At 45.3% G+C, this 27,298-nt stretch overlaps 1 long non-coding RNA gene across 1 annotated transcript in view; it reads right to left on the bottom strand.

The window, feature by feature from the left end:
- Positions 1 to 26,778, bottom strand: part of LOC144329102 (uncharacterized) — a 40,980-nt gene extending 14,202 nt beyond the window's left edge. Inside the window, exon 1 of the long non-coding RNA XR_013394513.1 lies at positions 26,423 to 26,778. This is a non-coding gene — a long non-coding RNA (uncharacterized LOC144329102). The remainder of the gene's footprint in view (positions 1 to 26,422) is intronic.
- Positions 26,779 to 27,298: the final 520 nt, after the last annotated feature.

The raw sequence follows: 27,298 nt of genomic DNA, 5'->3' as shown, positions 1-27,298 counted from the left end.
GTTTAACCCACAGCGCCACCCGCGTCCCTTTGACTGTGGTACCCAAAACCTAACACAGTCCTGCAGGTGGGTTCTAACCAAGGCAGAATAGAGCAATACTCTTAACTTCCCTTGATCTGGACACTAGACTTCTGTTGATGCAGCCGAGAATTGCATTAGCCTATTTTGCTGCTGCGTTACACTGTTGGCTCATGTTCAGCTTGTGGTCTACTAAGACCCCTACATTTACTTCAAATGGGCTGCTGCCAAGCCAAGCGCCCCCCACCCTATATTTGTGCATCTGGCTATTCCTGCCTTTGCGTGGAACCTTTCATTTGTGTAGAACCTGCAACTATGCAACACAAGAGCAAAAGGAACCCCAAATTGTAAGGAAGGAACCGAGGGCAGAATCTGGCAAGACACGCTACACACAGCTACAAGGAAGGAAATACTAAATGCCGATGGCTGCGGTGGCAAGGGCTAAACATCGTTGCGTTTTCCATCTTCTCCCATATTGGCACTACACATAATTGCTCAAAGTATATATACAACAGCAAAAATGTGCTAGTGCCAAAAAGGGCCAAGCAGAGGGTTTTTCGGCAGATTCCAGATCTCCTCCCTGGAACAGGACGGCTGAGTCGGAAGAACTGACCCCCGTTCTCTCTACAACACAAAGCGCGGGAAACCTTTGCGGAAATGGACATCTTTTGGGACGTTTTGTTCAGATGCCACTGCCCAACCAATAGCGACAGCGAGAAATCCCAACCTCCACGACTTTTGCAACAAAACTGGACTTGGAAAAGGACGCAGAGGGGCCCCTTCCCATGACATCGGATTTGTTAAATTGCTCATGACGTTACAAGAGTTTCACGGCAGGATGGCCTCGTTCAACTTCCTAGCAGGTGCAAATATTATATAGCTGACTAATTAGCCCTGTGCAAAAAGCATCATTGGGTGGAGTGAGGGAGGCCTGGACATTGCCCTGGAGCAGAGAAATGAGCCCCCTTCCAGGTGTTTTGGACTACAAATCCCATCAGTCCCAGATATAACCTTCTTCTTGCTCCAAAGTGCATCAAGCACTTCCATTTTCAACCTTCCCTTTGCTAGTCAACCGGGGCGCTCAAAATTCCACATCTGTACCCTTCCTTATGCACATTTTGCTTCAACACTGTGAGTTTTAGCAAAAGGGCGACCAAATGGCTCTTGGGGGGAGATTATCTTGTGGTTCTTTCTCTGCTCTGTTTATGGCCCTATGGTAATTCACTGATAGAGTCTTTTCACAGTGAATTCTACCAGTGCCATAGACAGGACAGGAGTGAGTTTCGCCCCAGTTCAAACCCGCCATTGGAAAAAAGGAGACCCACTACCCCTCAGTAGAAAGATGACTCCACGGCTGTTCGTCCTGTGCACATTTTATTCTCATTATTATTGCATTTCCACCTCGCTTTTTTCTCCAAGTAGCACAAGGGGTTCTCCCTCTCCTCATTTAATCCACAAAATAACCCTTTGAGGTGGCTTAGGCTGAGAAGCAGCGACTGGCCCAAGGTCACCCAGAGGGCTGCTTCATGGCCGAGGCAGGATTTGAACCCTGGTCCCTCCCGCAGCCTAGCCCGACACTCTTGCCACGACACCACCCAAAGCTCCCTACTACCCTTACAGGGCAGGTAATTTAACTGCGGGCTTCAAAATGCCACGCAAATATGCTACAGACCCGTGCGTCGTGCAGCCACTGGGCTATTTCGCAAAGGCAAACAACTGCCTTCGCTTCTTTTTCCTGCAACCTAAAGCATAAAACCCAAAGCTTAATGAATATAGCTGTCAAGCGTCCCTTATTTGGTGGGGCAGTCCCTTATCCCAGCGCCATGTCCCGCTGCTGTCCCTTATTGATGATGTCCCTTAAATAAGCTACTGAAGGTAATGGGGCCCTTTCTATGTCCAGCTGTGCTTTGTCAACAACAAACTGTTGCTGTTTTTGTGTGTTGAATATATGCTATATGGTAATTTATGGACCTAATAGGTATCTAAAGCCATTTGCATGCAACAAAATATGTATTTTATCAAAGTAATTGTTGATCCCTTATTTTGGCTGCTGATCCCTTATTTTCGAGGCTGCTGGTCCCTTATTTTCAAATCTGTAAGTTGACAGCTATGTTAATGAAACCGCGCACACCATCAGCTCTGCAGAACAAAAAACGGTGCTGCGGAAATGCCCCGAATAGGGCAGCAGGAAGGTTAGCCCATGGCAACCTTTGCATCAGAGGGGGAAGGCTCAGAACGTCTCCCTACCACCTTAATAGCATCTTAGCAAGCCTGGAGCCAGCCATATGCTTTGTTGATCAGCTAGCAAGACTCAGGCGGAGGCCCTCCCTCCTTCCCCAAAGCCGGCAGGCTTTTGGCTTGATGAAAATCTTAGAACTGTAAGCTTGGGAGGATTAGATTTTAATTAGGAAGTACTGCTCCACTTGCCCTCCTACTTGGCAATTGCAGGCTGCTGCATCTCCTCGTCTCCCCTCCCCAGTTCTTAACTTACCATTAAAAATATAAAATAAAATCACATAACATAGCTTTCTCCAAGCTGTTTTGGACTACAGGAGTTTTGGACTACAACTCCCATCATCCGCAGCCTGCGCAGCTGCGCTGGACGATGGGGGTTGTAGTCTATCTGGAGGGCACCAGCTTGGGAGAAAGCTGGAGAGCTATAATTCTACAAGATGGACCACTTGAAGGCTGCAAGATCACATCCTCCCCGTCCTGCTTTCTTCTTTCAATTCCTGCTTTGCAGGGGGTTGGACTAGATGACCCTCGGGGTGCCTTCTAACTCTCCAATTCTTAGATTCTCATTTCAGGTTCTGGCACAACAGCAGTGGCTCTTTGCTGAGACTTTTCATTGCATCTCACACAACTAAACCAACAGCCCTTGAATATACCACTGACTCCCACCTCTTCCACCCAACTAGAATCCATTCCCGATCTCCAATTCCAAACACATGAACCCTAACGCTGTTGACGACAATGTGTGCCCTCAGGGTTCCAGTCCTCATGGAGGAAACTCTCTGTGCATTGAAGAGACTCCATTCACATGAAGCCCCATCCTCTCTGGGTGGCAGGAAGGTTGCCACCACATCTCACCTAAGAGGGAGCATTAAGTCTCCCCAATCTAGCTGGCCATTTCAGGAACGAACACTGGAACAGGGCTCACGTTATGATCTCCTCTGGTACAAAAGAAAAGGAAAGTATTTTTTAAAACCTTCCCATTTTGGAGTGGGACCAGATTTCATCTTCTTCTGTTTTTCCCTTGCCAGGTCTTTTGCTATTTGAAGAAATGTTAATGACGTGTTTAGGTGCCTACCGTATTTTTTGCTCTATAAGACTCACTTTTTCCCTCCTAAAAAGTAAGGGGGAAATGTGCGTGCGTCTTATGGAGCAAATGCAGGCTGCGCAGCTATCCCAGAAGCCAGAACAGCAAGAGGGGTTGCTGCTTTCACTGCGCAGCGATCCCTCTTGCTGTTCTGGCTTCTGAGATTCAGAATATTTTTTTTCTTGTTTTCCTCCTCCAAAAACTTGGTGCGTCTTATGGTCTGGTGCGTCTTATAGAGCGAAAAATATGGTAATACAAACATAACAGAACAACAGGAGAGGACTGTTGATGGCTGCTTGCCACAATGACTAATATGCTCCACAGGCAGAAACACTTCTGAATACCAACTGCTGGAGACCACAGGAAGGGAGAGTTGCTCTTGCGCTCAGATCCTGCTCTCTGGTTTCCCATAATGGACATCTGGTTTTGGCCACTGCAAGAACAGGATACTGCTCAAGACGGGCCAATGGCTTTATCCAACAGGTCCCTTCGTATTGTTCACCAAAGTCACCCGTCAACTTTGCCCAAAACGCCTGTCCATTGTTATGTACTGAGTTGAATAGTATCCAAAATGCAGCAGTCTGATTGGTCCTAGAACAATAGGATTCAGAATGCAGCAGTCTGATTGGTCCTAGAACAATGCAGCAGTCTGATTGGTCTGCAGGAGCCACCCAATCCAGCTCCAGATGGAAGTGAATCCACAACCTGATTGGCCTACAGGAGAATCCCGGAATTAGCCAATCACGTGGAGCCCATTGTGTAAATAATGTATATAAAGCAGACATTCTGGGGGAACTTCCATTCCTCCTCACCACTATGAGCTGAATAAAGAGCATGAAATCCACTCTCGACTCCGAGTATATTTCATCCATCTTAGAACATGGCTTCCCCTGTTCATCTTGGGGCCCGTTCTCCAGGGGAAGCTGTGGCTTTCCAGCTGTTGCTGGCCCCCATCAACCCACCTCAGGCCCAGTGGCCAACGAGAGCAATGTTTGGCAGCTCACAGGTTTCCCATAATCCCTGCCTTATGTTTTCAATATTCTGTTGGGAGCCACCCAAAGTGGCTGGGGAAACCCAGCCAGATGGGCAGGGTATAAATAAAATAATAATAATAATAATAATAATAATAATAATAATAATAATAATAATAATAATAATTAGACTGATTAATCTCCTCAGAGAGAGTGTAAGAGCACCCAGCTTGGAATTGCGAGAGTTTACACTGATCAAGTCAGGGAAATCTGCCCTCATCGAAATTCAACATATGCATACCCATCACCACAAATCAAAACTTCTGAATGGGCTTCAAGGGTTTCCTACATGAAAGTCAATAGACTTGATGGCAGGATTTAAATAAACGTTCACATTGATAATATTAGAAAATGTTTAGATGATAGAGAAATATTATGGTGTATTCATTTTTTTACTTTTATGTTTTTTATTAGGTTTGATGTTATGTTATTAATAACTTTTTCTGATAGGTAGCGAAGTGGATGAAAAGAGAAACAAACCAGAAACGGAAGTTGGGGAAAACCTAGCAGGGGAGGGAGGGGAAATATATACTAAATGTTAAGAATTTGAGATGTATTTAATGAATGAAAAAGAAAAATGAATATTTATTTTTTTAAAAAAATGGTTTCCTACATGATAGCTGGCTAAGGTTCCTGATACAAGACCATCCACTTTGCTTCTCTGCAACGCCCAAAATGCCAGACCTTTGATCTTTTGTTTTCCAGAACTTGCTTAAGTTCTGGAGAACTTGCTTAACTTCCCTGGAAAACATTGCGGAGGATTGACTGATTGGCCAGTGTCAAGGTTTGTTGTTGTTGTTTAGTCGTGTCGGACTCTTCGTGACCCCCTGGACCAGAGCATGCCAGGCCCTCCTGTCTTCCACTGCCTCCCGCAGTTTGGTCAAACTCATGCTGGTAGCTTCGAGAACACTGTCCCACCATCTCGTCCTCTGTCGTCCTCTTCTCCTTGTGCCCTCAATCTTTCCCAACATCAGGGTCTTTTCCAGGGAGTCTTCTCTTCTCATGATGTGGCCAAAGTATTGGAGCCTCAGCTTCAGGATCTGTCCTTCCAGTGAGCACTCAGGGCTGATTTCCTTCAGAATGGATAGGTTTGATCTTCTTGCAGTCCATGGGACTCTCCAGAGTCTCCTCCAGCACCAGAATTCAAAAGCATCAATTCTTCAGCAATCAGCCTTCTTGATGGTCCAGCTCTCACTTCCATACGTCATTACTGGGAAAACCATGGCTTTAACTATACGGACCTTTGTCGGCAAGGTGATGTCTCTGCTTTTTAAGATGCTGTCTAGGTTTGCCGTTGCTTTTCTCCCAAGGAGCAGGCGTCTTTTAATTTCGTGACGGCTGTCACCATCTGCAGTGAACATGTCAAGATTGGCACTGGGCAATGGACTTGCACTCTAATGATGGCGAGGTCTAGGAATGGAAGCGGGTTCTCAACGGCACACCTTCAAATCAGCTTCATGGATGCTTTAGCTGAGATTCCTGCATTGCGGGGGGCTGGACTAGATGGGGTCTGTTCCAACTCTACAATTCTGCAATTCTGTGCAGTCCCTAAATATCCTTCTCAGCATCCTCACCAGACTACAGGTCCCACAATTCCCTGGGGCACGGCAGATAGCAGAGTGGCTGGCAGAGCCCTTGCAATGCACCCAGAAGATCCCAGGTCCAATCTCAAGGTGGGGACCGCGAAGGTCATCTAGTCCCACCCCCTTCAAGGCAGGGATCTTTTACCCAAGGCTTGAACCCACAACTCTCATGTTACACCGACTGAGCTACTCTTCTCTGTGCTACATATTACATTTACCACTCTTGCCTCTCTCTGTTAGCCAAAAGAGAACCTCCATATTCAAAGCCAGTGTACCTTGAAGGACTGGACAACCGGCCCACCGAGTCCAGAATCCTGTTCACGCCGTGGCCAACCAGACACCTGCGGGAAACCAGCAAGTAGGATCTGAGGATAGCTATCAACGTTTCCCTTTTTTTTAAGGGAAATCCCCTTCTTCCGAATAGGGTTCCTCGCAAGAAAAGGGAAGAGTTGACAGCTATGGATCTGAGCACAGGAGCAACTCTCCCCTCTTGTGGTTTCCAGCAACTGATATTTGAGACACTGCAAATATTGGAGGAAAGGTGGAATAAGTAAGTAGACCGGGGAACCAATTTATCGGCTATTTACAACAACAACCCACCACCACCCAGAAACCACCATTAAAAAATGAGAGGCACAAATACAAGATGGGGGACACCTGGCTTGAGAGCAGTACATGTGAAAAAGATCTAGGAGTCTTGGTTGACCACAAACTTGACATGAGCCAACAGTGTGACGCGGCAGCTAAAAAAGCCAATGCAATTCTGGGCTGCATCAATAGGAGTATAGCATCTAGATCAAGGGAAGTAATAGTGCCACTGTATTCTGCTCTGGTCAGACCTCACCTGGAGTACTGTGTCCAGTTCTGGGCACCACAGTTCAAGAAGGACACTGACAAACTGGAACGTGTCCAGAGGAGGGCAACCAAAATGGTCAAAGGCCTGGAAACGATGCCTTATGAGGAACGGCTAAGGGAGCTGGGCATGTTTAGCCTGGAGAAGAGGAGGTTAAGGGGTGATATGATAGCCATGTTCCAATATAGAAAAGGATGTCATATAGAGGAGGGAGAAAGGTTGTTTTCTGCTGCTCCAGAGAAGCGGACACGGAGCAATGGATCCAAACTACAAGAAAGAAGATTCCACCTAAACATTAGGAAGAACTTCCTGACAGTAAGAGCTGTTTGACAGTGGAATTTGCTGCCAAGGAGTGTGGTGGAGTCTCCTTCTTTGGAGGTCTTTAAGCAGAGGCTTGACAACCATATGTCAGGAGTGCTCTGATGGTGTTTCCTGCTTGGCAGGGGGTTGGACTCGATGGCCCTTGGGGTCTCTTCCAACTCTATGATTCTAAGAAATTGACAGTATGGGGTACATTCTTTTCTGAGCAGCTCCTGCAAATCCAGGATTCATTTTATTGCGCTATTCTGAAAAATGCTTTTTTAAAAATACGGTCGGGGGCTGGGTATATGGAACCAAGGGAGGGGGCATTGGCCAGAAAAAGCCTGGGAACTAAGGAAGATGTTAAATTATTTTTGTATGCCACAACGGCCGCCCGAATATTACTAGCTAGAAATTGGAAAACACAAGAACTACCAACAGTGGAAGATTGGCAGATGAAGATGATGGACTTTTCGGAGCTAGCTGACCTGACTGGAAGAATCCGCGACCAGAAGAGGAGATACAAGTGGACTGGAGGAAATTTAAGGACTATTTGAACAAATATTGTAATATAAAAAAATAGAAATTACTTGAAAGAAACAAATAGGCTTAGGATTAAACTAAGTTATAATTAAATAAATGGGATTTAGAATATTAAGAAATGTGAATAAGATGGACTATAATTAGAAATTGTTTTAGTTTAATAATGATATTGGAAAGCTGTTACTTTCAACTACAAGGAAACTCAGAAGGGAGGGACTAGAGGAAGTCAACCAAGATATTTAAAAGGTTGGATTTGTAAAGAATTACGGTAAGTTTGTTGTTGTTTATCTGTTTATTGTTCCTTTTTTCCGTTCATTGGTGTATTTTTCTTTTTCCCCGTTTTTGTGTATCATTCTGCTTTGTGGTTTTTGTTATTATTGTGGAAAATCTAATAATTAAAAAAAAAAAAAAAAAAGCCTGGGAACTACTGGTCTGAACTCTTTCCCGTGTAGGTGGAGCAATATTTTAAAGCCGCCCCCCCCCCCCCGACACCAGACTCATCTAAAAGAGGAATCCAACGCACTCCGAGCTGGAGCTTGCGATCTCCTTCACTTGACTTTGTTTCTGGATTATCCGAGTATTTGTCTGGTTGGCTTAAAAGGAAACTGCAGCCAAGCTGGGACAGCAGCCAGGCTCTCTCCCTTCCCTGATTCCTGAAGTCTCAGCTTCCTTAGACCATGAAGGCTTAGTGAGACAGAGGAGGTGGTGGGTGGGAGACGGAAAGGAAAAAGGCCAGGCTACCTCACAATGCTGCAGAGATCTCCTGGGCGCTTTTAAGGTGAAGGTAAAGGGTACCCCTGACCATTAGGTCCAGTCGTGGCCGACTCTGGGGTTGTGGCGCTCATCTCGCTTTACTGGCCGAGGGAGCCAGCATGCAGCTTCCGGGTCATGTGGCCAGCATGACTGAGCCGCTTCTGGCGAACCAGAGCAGTGCACGGAAACGCCGTTTACCTTCTCGCCAGAGTGGTACCTATTTATCTACTTGCACTTTGACGTGCTTTCGAACTGCTAGGTTGGCAGAAGCAGGGACCGAGCAACGGGAGCTCACCCCATCGCGGGGATTCGAACCGCCAACCTTCTGATCGGCAAGTCCTAGGCTCTGTGGTTTAACCCACAGCACCACCTGCGTCCCCCTAAATTGATTTTTGAATTCTGAATTTATTGTTATTCATGTTTTACTCTGTATTTTATGCGGTTTTTTGTTGCATCAATTAAGTGTTTTGAATTTGTTGTTAGCCGCCCTGAGCCCAGTTTTCTGAACCGGGAAGGGCGGGGTATAAATAATATTATTATTATTATTATTATTATTATTATTATTATTATTATTATTATTATCATCATCATCATCATCATCATCATCATCATTATTAGGTCAAATCCTGAACTGGCTTTCCCACTCCCAATGGCCATAGTTGGCAATTGTATCCCCAGAGACACTCGGGAAGAGGAATGCCAGGCCCTAGAGAGGTGAAAAATCCCTGAGCATCTCAGAGCCTTGGGCGAGATTTGTGGTGCCTTTATCTCAGCGTCCTGCCTGCCAACAGTGCCCAGTCTCAAGCAGGGAATCATTGTAATATTCACCACCAGTATTTTGTAACCAGTGACCACCCCCTTGGCTGTTCCTCTGTCCTCAGATTCTATGGGGATGGTGCCCTCGACAGGGCCTTCTCTGTGGTGGCCCCTAAACTGTGAAACTCCCACAGAAATGCATCTGGCACCAGTGAATACTATATTTAGTTGAAGGACAGAGAACCAGAAGTCTTATCATCTTTTTTTCCTTTCCTTTTTCTCTCTTTTCGTTTTCCCTTTCAGCCCTTCTTTTTGCTTCTGTTCCTTTTTAGATTCGATTTTTAAAGTCTTTCTTTTATTCCGGTGTATTTTTTTTTAAAAAGATACTTTGTATTGGGTATGAACTTTTGTACATCTTTGGATAAGTATAAATAAAAACAGATATTTTTGAAAAATAAATAAGAAATGCATCTGGCACCTTTGCTGTACAGCTTCTGGACATACACATCTTTAGCCTGGCTTTTGACACCTGAGATACATGTTTTTAGAAACCACCTTATTTGAGGAGATTATCAGTTGTTTTAAATGCTGGGACCTTACCCTGGGACCTTAGTGGGAAGGGCAGCGGCGGGGGAATCACTAAATAGTATCTTAAAAACACTGGCTATCGTGGATACGAAACACTGATAATATCTACTCTCAACTGGTCAGCTGGAAGTAAAATGATGCGGGAATACAGTACCAGACTCTTCCTTTTATTTTTTACAGGGTCTTTCCCTACACATCAAGCAAAGCAGCATTTTGTCTACCTTAATAATAACAATAATAATAATGTTATTATTTATATGCCGCCCATCTGACTGGGTTGCCCCAGCCAATCTGGATGGCTCCCCAAAAAATATTAAAAACACAATAAAACATCTATTGAGAGGAGAAGGAAGACAGCACAGAGGAGAGGACATGAAAAACTAGGATGTTCGCTCACGCCTATGGGAATACCTGTATCTTCGCCCCTGCCATCTCCTATTTTGACTACCAGAAAGTTTTTCTTGCTGACCTGTTCTGCCATTACATCTCTTTTCTTTAGCCAACTCAGAACACTTCTCCAAAAACTCTGCCATTATGAGGTTGTCCATAAACCCACCCAGGAAATCAACACCGGCAAATTTCTTCAGTTCTTTTTGGCATACAGGAGAGACCCGACAGATGTGCCGATGTTTGTCTATGTCAAACCGCAACATATCTTGATTCATCCCGTTTTTCAAAGAATCCCCATGCTTCTTTGTTGACCTGACTCAGCAAAGTCAAATTCACCCATGAGTTGAATAATGGTCCATCTCAACGGGCGAAATGAAGCAGTGTGAACTGGGGCCTGATATTCCTGCCTCTCTGTGGCCTGTATCTCTTCTCCTGTCCTGAAGGGTGTCTTCCCCAACCTGGTGCCCTCCTCCTGTTTTAAACTACAACTCCCATCTTCCCTGACCCCTGACTTTGCTGGCTGAGGCTGATGGGAGCTGTAGGTCATGACAAGAGGAGGGCACCAGGTTGGGGAAATCCTGGTGTAGTCACTTCCTCCTCGACTTCTTCATGATCTCTCCTCAAACTTCAATTATTTGGCATCGCGTTACTTAGACAACTCTCATAGGATATCCTCCCTATGAACCATCGGGCTAGGATACTTAAATTTAACATTGCCATAAATAAAGTAAGGGACGCGGGTGGCGCTGTGGGTTAAACCACAGAGCCTAGGACTTGCCAATCAGAAGGTCGGTGGTTCAAATTCCCGCGACTGGGTGAGCTCCCGTTGCTCAGTCCCAGCTCCTGCCAACCTAGCAGTTCAAAAGCACCTCAAAGTGCAAGTAGATAAATAGGTACCGCTCTGGCGGGAATGTAAACGCCGTTTCCATGCGCTGCTCTGGTTCGCCAGAAGCGGCTTATTCATGCTGGCCACATGACCCGGAAGCTGTACACCGGCTCCCTCGGCCAATAAAGCAAGATGAGGGCCCTTTCCCCAGAGTCTTCCTTGTGTTTATTCAGAAACTCCATTTCCTCTGCTCCTACCCTCTGGAGCAGCAGAAAATAAGCTTACTTCTTCTTCCTGCTTGAAAGCTTCTCTTGCTATTCATGGCATCCCTGGGTATCTATCCCTGTCTTCCCTCTTAGTTTTATTTATGCAAGCCCTCCTCAAGACAGCTTGCGGAATAAGGACAACGCGAAAGAAGCTAGGACCACTGTCAAAGCATCTTTCATCACAGAACCATCGAGTTGGAAGGGACGCCGTGGGTCATGTGGTCCAACTCTCTGCAATGCAGGAATCTCAGCTAAAGCACCCCTGAGAGAGGGCCGTCGAACCTCTGCTTAAAAACCTCACGTAGCAAAACAGAGGGGAAGGTGAGGGTGCAACGCTATGGGGGAGTGAAGGGGGCTCTATACCGAACAGGAGGCACATACCGTATTTTTCACTCCATAGGACGCACTCCTAAAAAGTAAGGGGAAATGTCTGTGCGTCTTATGGAGCGAATGCGTGGTCCCTGGAGCCGAATTGCCCAGGGGCAAAAAGCAGATCATGCTGTGTTGTTGTTTTTTTAGAAAGAGGGAAGGGGGTGTTGAAACAAAGCCGCTGAGCAGCTGATCGGCAAGCGATTGGGATGCAGATAAGGGACTCTAGCGATAAAGGAGGCTGCCTGGGAGGGGGGAGGTAAAAGCACATGGATCCTCAGGATTTTTGCACTGGGTCACCCCAAATTCACCATCAGATCACATAGCATGTCCATGGCTACAGCCTGCACCAAAAAAATCAGGCACCCACTGTTTCGTGGGGCTGCAATGGCGCAAAAACGTGGTTACAAAGCACGGATCCACATGGATCCTCAGGATTTTTGCATTGGGCTACCCAACACTCACCGTCAAATCACATGTCTGCGGCCACAGCATGAACCACAAAAATCATACATCCACTGTTTCGTTCAGAATATTTTTTTCCTTGTTTCCCCCCTCTAAAAACTAGGTGCGTCTTATGGAGCAAAAAATACAGTATTTTCTCCTTTCTGTAGCTTAGACAAGAAGTTGCTAAACCCCCATTGAAAAACTTGGATCAAATATAAACGACAACTCCTAGGAAGTAGCTTTCCTTGACTTCGCTAGGGTGGAACGGATGGAAACTGAAGCAGCATTTCCCCGATAAGGAAGGGCCAAGATGGCGTACCCCAATGGGGAGGGTGGGAAAATACTCATAGGAGGGGATTGGCCATGGTGCAGTGGTAAAACACCGGCTTCGCATGCAGAATGTCCTGGGTTCGAATCCTGGCACCTCCACATTGGACTGGGAATGAGCCCCTGCCAAAAATCCTGGAGAGCCTTTGCAGGTCAGTGTGGGGAATTATTGAGCTAGATGAAGCCATAATCTGCCCTGGAAGAGGCAGATTCCTGCCTCAAAACAGTGTGGACTCAACCTCTATGGCATGGGTAGGCAACCTAAGGCCCTTGGGCCGGATCCGGCCCAATCGCCTTCTCAATCCAGCCCGTGGACGGTCCGGAAATCAGCATGTTTTTGCATGAGTAGAATGTGTCCATTTATTTAAAATGCATCTCTGGGAGAGATTTATATTATTATAATTATTAATATTTTTATAATATTAACTTGTAAAATATGGATTTGTTTTTGTTGTTTTGTTTTTGTTTTTTTAGTTTTTGAATGTTGATTTTTGTGTGTTTTGTATTATTATTTTTTGATATCTTTCGTGTTGTTGTGTGGAAAATACTAATAAAATTCATTTTTTTTAAAAAAAATGCATCTCTGGGTTATGTGTGTGGCATAGGAATTCGTTCATTTTTATTTTTATTTTCGAAATATAGTCCAGCCCACCACATGGTCTGAGGGACGGTGGACCGGCCCACGGCTGAAAAAGTTTGCTGACCCCTGCTTTATGGCAACTACTGTTGTTGTTTTTAATCTCTCAAAACAAAACAAAAATAAATAACACAGAGTATTTATTTGGCCCTGAAGCCAAATTCATATAATAGTTCAGATACTGAAGAACGTCCTGGCCGTATTATTATCCGCCATTTGCTAAGGCACACTTAAAGGTAAAGGGACCCCTGACCATTAGGTCCAGTCGTCTGGGGTTGCGGCGCTCATCTCGCTTTATTGGCCGAGGGAGCCGGTGTACAGCTTCCGGGTCATGTGGCCAGCATGACTAAGCCACTTCTGGCGAACCAGAGCAGCGCACGGAAACGCTGTTTACCTTCCCGCCGGAGTGGTACCTACTTATCTACTTGCACTTTGACGTGCTTTCAAACTGCTAGGTTGGCAGGAGCAGGGACCGAGCAATGGGAGCTCACCCCGCTGCGGAGATTCGAACCGCTGTCCTTCTGATCAGCAAGTCCTAGGCTCTGTGATTTAACCCACAGCGCCACCCGACTTAGGGCCAACGAAAATGTTCGTTGCAGACGCAAATGGGTCATTTGTTTGCTGTCCCTTAGCGGCCGTGTGGCACAAAATCTTGGCAGCCTCCCCCCACTGCCCACACCTGTGACAGGTAAGCTTTAAAACCCAGAACTTCCCGTTTCAGAAATTAAGCGCTGGATCAAAGACGTCCGGAGGATATATTTGGGCCAATGGTGCAGGATCACGCCAAGGCCAGCTAAATCAAAGATGCATTAGGAGTGCAAGGAAAGATCAGATCAAAAGTCTCCATTCACACCAGCGTCTTGTGTCCTGCCCTGGCCAGGGGGGTGCCCCAGTGGGAAGGGGGTCCTGCCCCACACCAGCAATTCTCTCCCACCCTCTACTCTTTTGCCCCAAAGCAACTGCTTTTTCAGAGACTTATTGCCACTGAAAGCCATATCCCGTAGCACCACCAGATCCCGCAAGCTAAATACAGGGTTTAACCTCTTCTCTTGCCCTGAATTCACTGCTAATCGGTTTCAACACAGCATGCTGCCCCCCCCATTCCAAATTCGCACCCTCCAACGTTTCTCCAATGAAAATAGGAATGTCCTATTCCATTATTATTATTATTATTATTATTATTATTATTATTATTATTGCTGCATTTTAAATTGCATTTTAACCTGTATTTTAAATTGATTTCCCCCCTATTATGACTTTACTGTAAGTAATTTTACTGGTGTAAGCTGCCCTGAGCCCGGCTGTGGCCGGGGAGGGCGGGGTATAAATAAAAATAATTATTATTATTATTATTATTATTATTATTATTATTATTATTATTTATATCATTTATACCCCACCCATCTGACAAGCTTGCCCCAGCTGCTCTGGGCGGCTTCCAACATATATAAAAACATAATAAAGCATTAAACATTAAAAAAACCTCCCTATACCGGGCTGCCTTCAGGTGTCTTCTAAAGGCTGTATAGTTACTTATCGCCTTGGCTCAGGAGGGGTCACATAACGCCATACCCTCCAACATTTCTCCGATGGAAATAGGGATGTCCTAAGGAAAAGAGGGACATTCTGGGATCAAACGAGAAACCGGCTTGTTTAAATCAGGGACAGTCCCTGGAAAATAGGGGTGCTTGGAGGTTTTGCAAGTTCTAAGTCCTCTTATTTGCTTTCGCTTTCGTGTGCCTTATCTTACAGAGAACTACGATGGTCTCCCCTCAGTTGTCTCTTTTCCCATGCAGAAAGCATTGGGGGTTGAAACCTTGGAATTCTTCTTTTGGAATTATTATTATTATTATTATTATTATTATTATTATTATTATTATTATTGGTTTTCACCTATTACATTACAATACAGGTGTACCAAAACCAACACCATTTCCTCCCTATCCCCCCATACATTTACATTTATATTTCCTCAATCCATCATATTATTATTTTCTCCTTCCTCCCACTTCCTTCCGCCCCCACTCGATTTCCTCCACATTCTACAATTTACAATAATCTTTGCATTCCACAATCTTCTCAAATCATCTATATATTCTTATTATCTTTCCTTACTAATTTTTCTTCCATCCATTCACATTTTAATCCAGGCATATTAGCGTATCTCTTTTTTTTGAGCAATATTTTGCCATATATTCGTCAAAACATTTCCACTCCTTTTTAAATTTTTGATTCGACTGATTTCTTATTATGGCAGTTAATTTTGCCAAAATCAAATATTCATGACTGAACGTCAGATTGCACAACAGGTCTCTCTGACTTCCCCTTACAGCCCCCCTATAGCCTGCCAAAATCACCCCTTCCAATGGCAAACAGAGTGATGTCACCCATTTCCCATACATCATAATTCAGTGGATTTTATAGAACCGGTGCACGTGTGTATTATTGCATTAAAGATTTTTAAAATCCTCACAGGCCCTTCACTGAGTAACCTTGGACAAATCACTTTCAAAGGCTGCCTTTCTGAGCTTTAAGGGGAAAAATGAATTCAAAACTGGACCTTAATATCTTCCGTGACCTGTTATGTACAAAGTTGGAAACTGATTAAATGATAACTGTCTTTCTCTGCCCAAATGATAGACTGCCCACAATACAATTATTAATATTGTGGTTGCTACTTATTAATATTATGGTAATATTAAGCCTAGCTATATTATTTTATATGCCGGCAAAAAACTCATTTTTAGCATTTGATAATTTACCTCTGTTTTATTGATAATTTTTAATATTGTTTTGTGTATAGCGCTTAAGAGATTTGGTTCTTTTTTTTATGAAGCAGTTTCTAAATCTCTCTGATTAAATAAATGCTGCGCTGCTACCATGATTAACTGCTCTCATATTCAAAGTGAGACACCCCAAATATGCAAAAAACCAACAACAATAAGAATTGCACGTGATTTGAATTACATAAAAATAATACAGTTGCTACATCGATAACGGACTTTATAGACTTTATAGACTTCAAGCAGGCAATTAAAACTGGATTTTTGGAAACCAAAACCCTGATTCTAAAGAGCCCCAGCAGCAACAAAACCCTGGAGTCAAAACTCTCACAGAAGGCACGGACAACGAAATAAAGGCACCATTCTCTCTGTGTGGCTTGAAAAACGACACAAGTTCGTCTCGCCAGATGTCACAATTTGACCTGAACAAGTGGCATTTTTGTGTGTGTGTGTGTGTCTTTTTTAAAAGCATCACGGAGGTCTGCAGGCCAGGAAATCTATGGGTCAGCATTTGGGCCAAGCGACAGCTGGCCATTTTTACCCAGTCCTAAAATCTGGCACCATATGGACTGTCTGCTAAAGGAGCAAAAACTGCCTCAGGAACTCCTTGACACCGTATATGGGGGCCAAGCTGTTTGCCAGGTTCCTCTCCATGCCTCTAGGATACACTTCCTTTCCTCCCCCCCTACATCTTCCCTGTCCCCCCCCCCCAACCCTTTAAATTCAACTTGGCAGGCGCGCCATTGATCCCCAAACCCTTTAAAAATACTCTAAAGTATTTTGCGGGCTCCTGGCAGAAGCATCGCCGCCCATTTCTGCAGAAATCAATATGGACGGGGTCAAAGATTGAAGAACAACAACCGCCCCCCCTTCTCTCTGCGCCCCCCCCCCCAGTGCCCCGCTGTGTCAGATCACAATCCTCTCTCTCTCCAAACACACTTATTTTCTTGTATGGATCTCCTAAGGGCGCAAGCTGGGGAGGGCGAAATGGGGAGATCAATTAGAAGGATTATTAATATTTTACAACCTCTAAGCGGTCTGGCCTGCCCAGTTCCCCGGGTGGCAGTCGTGATTTGGGAGCACTTAGATTGATTCAGAGCAGAGGAGGAAAGGGGGGGGTTAATGTGCCCCCCTTGACGCAAATGGGCCCTTGCAAAAAAAACCCCACACACTAAAATGCGCAGGGAGAACTGGAGCATCTGTTAGCTCCTTGCAGCTTCCAGATGCCTAGATGGTTACGGGAAGTTCTGCTTGCAACAATGGCTTAAAATCCAATACGTTGTTGTTATATTATATATATTTATATTTACATACCACCCATCGATAGGGACGCAGGTGGCGCAGTGGGTTAAACCACAGAGCCTAGGACTTGCCGATCAGAAGGTCGGCGGTTCGAATCCCCGCAATGAAGGGGTGAGCTCCCGTTGCTCGGTCCCTGCTCCTGCCAACCTAGCAGTTCGAAAGCACGCCAGTGCAAGTAGATAAATAGGTACCAGCGGGAAGGTAAATGGCGTTTCCGTGTGCTACTCTGGTTCGCCAGAAGCGGCTTAGTCATGCTGGCCACATGACCCGGAAGCTGTACGCCAGCTCCCTCGGCCAATAAAGCGAGATGAGCGTCGCAATTCCAGAGTTGGCCACGACTGGACCTAATGGTCAGGGGTCCCTTTACCCTTTACCTTTACCACCCATCTTACTGGGTTGCCCCAGCTACCCTGGGCGGCTCCCAACAAAGTATTAAAAGCACAATAAAACATCAACCATTCAAAACTGGTTTGCCTTCAGATATCTTCTGAAAGTCAAATAGTTGTTTTTCCTGTCTGACATCTGATGGGAGGGTGCCACTAGCGAAAAGGCCCTGTTTTAAGATCAACTCTAGGTACGACAAAGAGCATGAGAGGAGGCTGCCGGATGAAGCCTATGGCCCATCTTGTCCAGCACCCTGTTCTCACAGGGGCTGAGCAGTTGCCCTGGGCAAAACCCGCAAGCAGAATTCGAACACAAGACCAACTCTTCCCCCTCCTTTGGTTTCCAGGGACTGGGATTCTGAAGCATTGCTGACCCCAATTGTGGTGGCGCTATATAGCCATCAGGGCTAGCAGCCGCCAGGGGCGGACTTTGGTAATCTTTCATAATATGGCACCCTGTGCATGGCCAAAATTTGGCACCCCCAAATGGTCCTTCTCGATGATAGATCTTCTCCATTTTTCACCCCCTCGGTTGGCACCCTGTGCGGAAGAACCGCCCTAAATCCAAATAGCCCTCTCTTCCATGAACCCGCCATATCCTCTTTTAAAGCCTTCTGGGCTGGTGGCCTCCTGTGGCAGGGAGTTCCACAGGTGAACGCTGTGGCACTCGGGTCCTGCTTGCAGACTCCTCAGAAGAGGGCGGATGGTGTGCTGGACAGAGCTTTGACCTCACCCATCCTAAGCGCACAGCCGAGATGTTTGGACTTGTGTTTCATAAACCTCGACTCTGGGCTCGTTCATGGCAAAGGAGAGGTCTACCAACATCTGCTAGCCAGCCATGGTAACTTAACAGAGCCTCCTTGGTCCAAGGCAGTCTACCTCTGAATGCCAACTGCTGGGAAGCAAGCAGCAGGGGATATCTGTTGCCTCAATGCCCCCATTTGTGGACTTCTGCAGAACCTCTAGGTGTCCCTATTTTCCAAGGACAGTCCCAGATGGACAGAAACTGTCCCGGTTCCTGATTTGATCCTGCAATGTCCTGCTATTCCTTAGGACATCCCAATTTTCCTCGGAGAAATGTTGGAGGGTATGGAGTTATGAGACCCACCAAGTCAAGGAGGTAAGAAACCATGCAACCATCTGAAGGCAGCCCTGCAGAGGGAAGGTTTTTATATTTAATGTTCTATTATGTTATTATGTATGTTGGAAACAGCCCAGAGTGGCTGGGGCAACCCAGTCAGATGGCAGAATATTAAAAAAAATAATAATTATGGAATAGAACATCCCTATTTTCATTGGAGAAATGTTGGAGGGTTTGCATCTGGTTGGCCATTGCATTCATGTCCTTGCCACAGGTCGCAATCCTGCACCATTAGCAAGGACACTTTGACTTCATCCCTGGAGATGAACCAGTTTGCACAGGTTAACTCAGAAGTGAATTCGTTGCAACCCGATTTCCTTCCCGACAAACCAAGCCTAGGTAAGCCTACTCAGACGTAAGCCCCATTGAAGTCAATGGGATGTTCACTGATGGCCAAAGCAGTGTGCAGAGGACTGCAGCCTTAAGACCGTAGTTCTGTATGCAATTATCTGGGAGTAAGCCCCATCGAAGAGACATCACCTTGCCAACAAAGGTCCACATAGTAAAAGCTATGGTTTTCCCAGTAGTGATGTATGGAAGTGAGAGCTGGATCATCAAGAAGGCTGATCGCCAAAAAATTGATGCTTTTGAATTCTGGTGCTGGAGGAGACTCTTGAGAGTCCCATGGACTGCAAGAAGATCCAACCTCTCCATTCTGAAGGAAATCAGCCCTGAGTGCTCACTGGAAGGACAGATCCTGAAGCTGAGGCTCCAGTACTTTGGCCACCTCATGAGAAGAGAAGACTCCCTGGAAAAGACCCTGATGTTGGGAAAGATGGAGGGCACAAGGAGAAGGGGACGACAGAGAACGAGATGGTTGGATAGTGTTCTCGAAGCTACCAGCATGAGTCTGACCAAACTGCGGGAGGCAGTGGAGGACAGAAGTGCCTGGCGTGCTCTGGTCCAGGGGGTCACGAAGAGTCAGACTCGACTAAACGACTAAACAAGCAAGCAAGCCCCCTTGAAATCAGAGGGGCTTACTTTTGAGTAGGCTTGCCGAGAATTGCATTGTTAAGCAGCACCCCTAGACACACTTCCACTGGAGTCAATTTCACATATATCAAAGGGCCTTGGCTTAAGATTTAGGATTTAAGAATGGGACACAAAGGTGCTTAAACCTGGCTGGCCTTAGCCCCACAGGTAGCTATAATACTTCACCAATAAAAACAGTCCTGAAGAGTTTGAGAGGTGATGGGGGGGGGTGACTTTAAATTTGCTACCTTCTTGGGAGGCTTCCAGTCATATGGGCTGAAAAATTATTACACAATTGTGTTTGAACAACTGGATACAACCGTGTGATTATTTTTTTAAGATCTGGAAATGTTATAAGCTGCAAATAAAATGTTTTAAATATTTAAAATAAATCATAGCTAGAACAGAAAGAAAAAGGAACTGCAATATTTTTAATGTACGATGATTTAAACTGTGTTTAATGTTGTGCTTTAATGTTGTACCCCGCCCTGGTGAAGGGGGAGGGCAATAAATAGTATTATTAATAATAATAATCAGGAGTTGCAAAATGAATAACCAAAACAACAGCACAATCTTATGTACAACTCAGAAGTAATCCCCACCATATGCATGCTTACTCAGAAGTAAGGCCTATTGTATTCAATTGGGCTTAAAATGCAGCTCTGGGCTGCAGTCCTAACCCCGCTTTCCTGGGAGCAAGCACCACTGAAGTCAATAAGACTTACTCCTGAGTAGACATTATTACAGAGTGAGTGTGTGTGTGTGTGTGTGTGTGTGTGTGTGTGTGTGTGTGATTTTCCAGTGTACAAGAGGGTTCTGCTCATTTCCTTGGGTGAAAAGGCAACAAACCATTTTCTTTTAATGGGATGGCCAATCACAAATTTAGAAAAATTGATGGGTAAGGAAATATTTTTCCAGTAGCCTGACCAGTCGTGATGGTGGTTGCAACGCTGTATCTCGCATTTCCCGTAAATTGAGTCCACTGGTTTCAATAGGTCTACTCTGAGTGTCAAAACAGCTGTCACCCAAAATAAATCCGGACATCTGGCATATTCTATGGGCAATATTCAGTGCTAAAGCCGTACTCCAAGAAGACCCATTGAAACCCAGTTGCCTACTCCAAGTGTGGCTTACATGGATGGATTTAATGCAAAATTAAATGGATGCTGGAACTTTTGGTTGGGTTTGGGGTTTTTTTTGTTTCTGTCTTGTTTTAAACTTGCATTTCAGGCTGGTTTTGTCTACCCCAGCCTGCCTCTCAAAGCCCAGGCTGACACAAAGCCAGGTGAAATCCGACCCACATTTCCCCATGAGGCAGAGCAGCTAATGTTTGGAAGTGACATCATCTTCTGCCAAATCTACTGCATAGGCCTCAACACCCAGTTGAGACTCACGGGGAGGGAGGGAGCCTGAATATTTGACAGCAGATGGGAAATCGCAGGGTGGGGAGGGGGTAGGACTGGGCTGGGGGAAAACCCCCTCCAAGGATAGGACCAAGCAAGTTTGGGTCCCGTTTAATTCAATGGGAGTTAAGCACCTGCTCAGCGAAACTGAAGGTGTGTCCTAACCTTATATCTCTTTGCCTTAAGCCTATTCCAAAAGAAACAAAAGGCAAACCAGTTTGATTTTATTTCACATTTTCTCTGTCCTTTGTGCTTTTTTTGGAGGGAGGGGCGTTCAAATAGATAGAAGAACCGCCGCTTTAACAGACAGCTGGATTGTGCAGGTAACCCTGTTGAAGTCAAGGGCATTGGCTCCTATAGACTGAAATGGAACTGGATTACAGTCTTACAAAACAATCCATCTCGGATGAACTAATCATCTTAATAGCCTTGCAAGTCCACAAGCTTCCTCAAAGGCAAGGGAGACCCAAGCAGTCAAATTCAGGACAATTTTTTCCTCTAGCTATCTAAGGAATTCATGCCAAATTGAATTTATTTTTTTAAAAGTCAACCTGGTCTATTAAAAGAACAGCAACATGGACCGTTTTTGGTTTTTCCTGGTGATTTAGCTGGCAACACCTCTTAAAAATAATAATAATTACAACAACAACAATTTAAAAAAAACATTACAATGATTTTAATTGCAAAGGATATGTACTCTATTTTTTTGGACTTCACTGTGTAACCTTTCAGGAGCTGACCTGAAAAGCAAAGCTGTACCCTTTAAAATGTGCATTGCCCATTTTTAAAATAGCCCTTTTCATCATTCGGAGATCTAAAGGTACAAAGGGTTTTATGTAGGAAAGGAAATATTACAAGTCCTCTCATACCAGAGCTTCAAGGTCAAATAAACTGGCAACATTTGCATGATCCATCGCTTCATGAAAGTGTTGAGCCAGACAAGGTAAGGTTGCCATCCATCTCACTCAACGTTCTCCGTTTTCAGAGGATTATTTAAAAATAATCATTTTATACTTTATTCAAAATGGACCTACTATTATCATAACAACACCTTTAAAAGTTCAGTCTTCCAGTATGTAGCAATGAAAATGCTTAAATTCACACTTGAGCCATAAAATATACTCAAGTGTTAGTACAGTTATATAATTTAACATTGCATTTAAACTGAAGGATGGCAAAGCCTTGGTTTGGTAGCTGATCAGATAGGTTTGGGTTTCAAAAGCACAGGCTGTAATTGAAGTCTTAATATTTAAATGTTTAAGAATATGCTGCGACTTTCTTTTCGGAACCAAGTTCTTATTTCCTTCCTTGTAGGGCTAAAAATCCACAAGAATTTTATCCTGCCAACCTGCCTATTCATTGCAGAGCTAAGAGCTGGACAAAGCTTTGCTTTTCACTGCTAACACTAACCATAAAATGCTTTCTGAAATACACAGAAAGAGAGGCAAGACACATAAACATTGTTCCGACTGTCTTTTTAAAATGTGGGATTTAAGAGGCTTGCTCTCTGCCGTCTAAGAATGCCGGTTCCTTTTCACCTTCCCAACTCCCCTCCCCAAACCCCCCTTTCCCCCCCTTCCTCCTTCTAAATCTTTGGTTTGATCGGACTTTGCCTTTCCAGTCTAGAAAGCAAATACAAGCCGACCTCAGTCCCTTTGCCGGAAGGGTTAAATTCTCCTCCACACACACCCAGTTCCAAGCATCTTTGCGCTTAATCGCATTTAACTGGGATTATAATAGGGCTCTACACCAGTGTTTTGATTTTATTTTTTAAGGTGGGTGCCATTTCCACAGATGGAAAGAGATTCTGGGTTGGCGTGGAGGCAGGGAAGGAAGGTGATAGGAGGCGGGGGGGGGGGCTTGGATGGAGACTCCAAAGACCACCACAGGTACCCACTAACCTTTCTACAGCCAGGAGAGAGAGATGCAGAGAGAGACAGAGAGAGCTGGTCAGGGAGGAAGGCTCGGCTGGCAATGCCTGCCCCTGGGCTCTTCCACCAGCAAGAAGCCTTGGTTGTGCTCCTCCTGCCCCCACCCACACCCCAAACTCAACTCCACCCTCCCAATCAATCACAAGGAAAAAAGACGGCACTGCGGTATCTCTCAGGCCTCCCTGCAGCATCTTTGGAGAAGCATCTCCTGGTGGCAGCAAGGCAAAGGCCCCTCCTCTTCTCCATGCCCATCGTCAGGAGATGTTGTTGGAGAGGCGACGGTGGGTTGTCATCTGCCTGCAACAGCAGCAGCATCCACCTCCCGCAAAAATATAAAATAAAATAAAATAAACCCTAACGATTTCTAGAAGATTGCAACTTGCCATGGCCACTTCTGGTTCCAGGTCCAATGGCGCAAAAGACTCTGAGCAATTTTAACCGGAGTGAAACAAAGAATCTGGGCGTCGGGGGGAGATGGGGGGGGACACACAAGGAATGTCATAGTAGCATTTGCAGCTGGTGACGGGGACTGCAGTTTATGAAAACTCGGGGCACCCTCAATAATATGTCTGTCTTTTGTAAAGGTAAAGGGACCCCTGACCATTAGGTCCAGTCGTGACCGACTGGGGGTTGCGGCGCTCATCTCGCTTTATTGCCACAAAACACTTCTTTTTTGGGGGGGGAGAGCTACAACAGACTTAACACACGGCCAACCTTTCTGAAAATCCCTTTCGGTATAGAGTTGTTATCTCCTTCCATCAATTTCAGCAGGCCGGAGTCTATTGCAAAGTTGAAAAGCAATTTCATTTCTCCTGCGCAATCGTCAGGTTAGTTTCTTCCAGCCTTCTCCTGTCTCTTTTTTTCTTATAGGGCAATACAGCGGTACCTCGGGTTAAGTACTTAATTCGTTCCAGAGGTCCGTTCTTAACCTGAAACTGTTCTTAACCTGAAGCACCACTTTAGCTAATGGGGCCTCCTGCTGCCGCTGCGCTGCGACCACACGATTCCTGTTCTCATCTTGAAGCAAACTTCTTAAGCCGAGGTACTATTTCTGGGTTAGCAGAGTCTGTAACCTGAGGCGTCTGTAACCCGAGGTACCACTGTAAACAGTTTTCTGCCGCTCTCCTGCTCAATATGGTCTAGGGTGGGCTCCTTTTTAATGCCAACAAAATAGCCCGAGCAGAGACCCGCGTCTACCTGGGAAACGGACTCCAGACACCTTGGCCTCGCCTTTCAATGGCAGGTGGGGTTTGCGCAGAATGAGGGAATATGCGCTTTGCATAGCATCAGATGCCCCCGTTTATTCCTGCAAGCATTGCTACCTCAACATCCTGCTAATCAGATCAGGTTCCTAAGCTGAACTGTCTCCTCAATATAACTTTCAGGGTCGTTTGTTTACTTCTTGTTTGTTTGTTTATTTTGGCGGGGGGAGTAAGTATTATCTTTGGGGTGGCTCCATAAGCCCCGATTCCCCAGCTCCTAGAAATTCGGTTGCTGCGAAGTTATTTTCAAGGTATTTTCTCAGAAACATCCAGAAAATGAGGAGGAGGAGAGAGAGAATGAGATGCGTAGCTTTGAATAGCCTCCAGCAGGCTCGATTTCGCCTCTGAATTGGGAGGGCGAACATTTAATTTTTTGACAAGGACAAAGGGTGGCAGACCAGGGACTCCGCAATCCAGTGTCATATTTTAAGCCAGAAAAGAGCCAGGCGGAAATCGTGAGGAGAAGAAAAAAAAGATTTGCCTTATTTCATAAAATTTATATACCTCTTGATGATGATGATGATGATGATTTTAATTTCTCAAAGTTGCCTCCGACTCCATAAAATAGAGCAACAAACAAACAGGGAGCCGTCACCGCCCTAAGAAAAGTCTCCCAGCATTATTTGCCAGCGCAATCCTAATTTTTAAAAAAAGGTTTTTTCGGAGGTAAAGCGCACTGATTTCAACAGGGCTTACTCCCAGGTAAAGCGTGCGTAGGGGCGTCGCTGCGCTTTGGATCCTTGCTGAGGCATCTCCCTCGCCAAATAATATTTAAATATTATTGAGTGATGCCTGCGCACACGCGCATCACAGATACCTGGCGTGTAGGTGGGTGTAAAGTATAAACGTGTTAGTGGGTATCTTATGCAGAAATAGGACGCGTGTTCCATTGAAGGAAAGCACTAAAACTAAGATTATAGTCCGTGTATTATATTTTTATTTATTATTATTATTATTATTATTATTATTATTATTATTATTATTATTATTAAAAAAACAAAAGCCAGACGGGAAACGGTGCTCCGGCTCCTCTTTGTGCAATTTTTGAAACGAACTTCTGAAGAGAAGGAAATATTTCGTTATGTAATTTGATCTCGGCTGGCGCCCAGGAGCTTCGCTGCTATTTATATACCTTCGCGGTTCAGGCACGCCTGACAAGAACACAATTTCGGTATTTAGAAAGAAGACCGAGGAAGGGAGGGAGAGAGGGAGGAAGAAGGAAAAGTAAAGAATTCCTCCTCCTTGGATCAAAACCAGAAAGACATCAAGCGAGGGAAATAACCATTATCTTTTTTCCCTCCTTTAACTGAGTCACTCTAGCGCGGTAGCAGAATAATACGGAGCTAATAAAACCAACCCAGTAAGAAAAATAGCCTCGACCTGGGATAGATTCCTAGGACGATCACAACACAGAACCTGGATAATTCCACCGCATTATTCCCCAGAAATTGACCCGTCTTGTTCTCCTAGAACTCATCCCGATTTGGATTCAATTGGAGAGGAAAAGTGTCCATCAAAAATATTGTTTTCCGAGACTCCCCACCAGAAAACAAACCCAAAACTCTCCACCAAGAATGTGATTTGGATATGCTGCAATTCATTCACCTCGTTTAATCTAGCTAAATACGCCCCCCCCCCAATTGGAAAGACACAACAAAAATCTATGGGGGGGGGGGGACAGAGCGCAGAGAGAAGCAGGTGACCACATTCCGTGAAGACAACACTCTCCAACTCTTATTTATTTCCAAGCAAATATTCCTCCCCCCCATTTTGCACACCCCCTACCCCTCTGGTCACGCTTACGAAGAAGAGACCCCTCCAGTTTCCCAGGAAATCTGGTATAATAACAAATAGGTGAGCCTTGCCAAACCACAAACGACGAGTTATTTGGAAACACTTTTTTTAAAAATAAGGGGTAATTAAATTATCGTGTTCCCCCACATTCAAAGACCCCCACACGCCGCGAGAAGGAAGGCGGAGAGAGCCTCCTTCGACGGGAAAAACCTACGCCCAGCGCCGGTCTACTCGGAAGTAATTCCCTTTTTAAGTTCAATAGGACTTACTCCCTGGAAAACGCATGTAACCTCAACATCCCGGCTAGGTTAGATAAAATGGGCTCCTGGAGAAAAACGCCTTTAAAGCCACAATTACCTGCATTTTCCAATTCCCTCCTCCTCTCCCCAAACAAAAATAAAGCGGATTTATTTTCATTTTTTAAAAAAATGGAAAATGAACTTACCAGCTCCACAAGGCGGACTGAGAATCGCCATCCTCCTTAGCACGGGCTGTTGGTACGCGGCTCTGAGAAGCATCTTCCAAAATAGCTTCTTTTTCAGGTCAAAATTAAAAACGTGTTTATTTTTTAAAGGATCTGAGACAAGAAAGAGGGAAAGGGGAGAGGCGGCGGCGCTTTGGTGAAACCTAGCTGTCGTGCTATGGAAGCGAATTCTTTCCCAGTGTATAATATTTTGGTGGAGGGAGGGAAGGAGGGAGAGTCACAGGTAAGAGGATTTTTCGTTCCTAGAGCCGAGAGGGAGACAAAAAGGAAGGGAGCGAAGAGTCCACAGGTGAGTCGACAAAGGAAAATTTACTCGAGTCCTAACACAAAAAAACCCAACAATTTTTCACATCGCGTCCCCTGGACGCACGCGCATCGTTGCAGGAGAGACTATGGTGTGGTACTGAGCGTTGGGGTGGGTTTTTTTTGGAGGGGGGGTGTTGAAAATGAGAGATAAAGAACATGAGCTCTTCAGATGCTGCTGACTTCCGGGGTATCAGATGTCAGCTAAAAAGCCCCAGGGCTTTTGCAAAGAGCCTCCTGAAAATGAGAGGTTGGGGCGGGGGAGAGGGGTCTGAGGAGTCCGACCCAGTATCCTTCCTTCCCTCCCCCACCTCTCCTGCTCCCCTCCCCCAGATTATTCCCCTTCCCTCCAAGCTGACCGACCCTCTGGCACAGAAAGGAGAGGTCGGGGGGGGCGCGCACTACCTGCGCCTCTCCCAGATTCCCCCCCTCCTCCTCCCTCTCCCCCTCCCTGCAAGCTGACGACCGCCCTCCTTTGCGCAGAAATTTGGGGAGGGTCCTAAGTTCCTCTCCTTCCCCAAGCAGACGCCCTTG

Source organism: Podarcis muralis, chromosome 10 (assembly GCF_964188315.1).
Source record: "Podarcis muralis chromosome 10, rPodMur119.hap1.1, whole genome shotgun sequence".
NCBI lineage: Eukaryota > Metazoa > Chordata > Lepidosauria > Squamata > Lacertidae > Podarcis > Podarcis muralis.
This window is presented reverse-complemented; position numbering and strand designations above follow the sequence as displayed.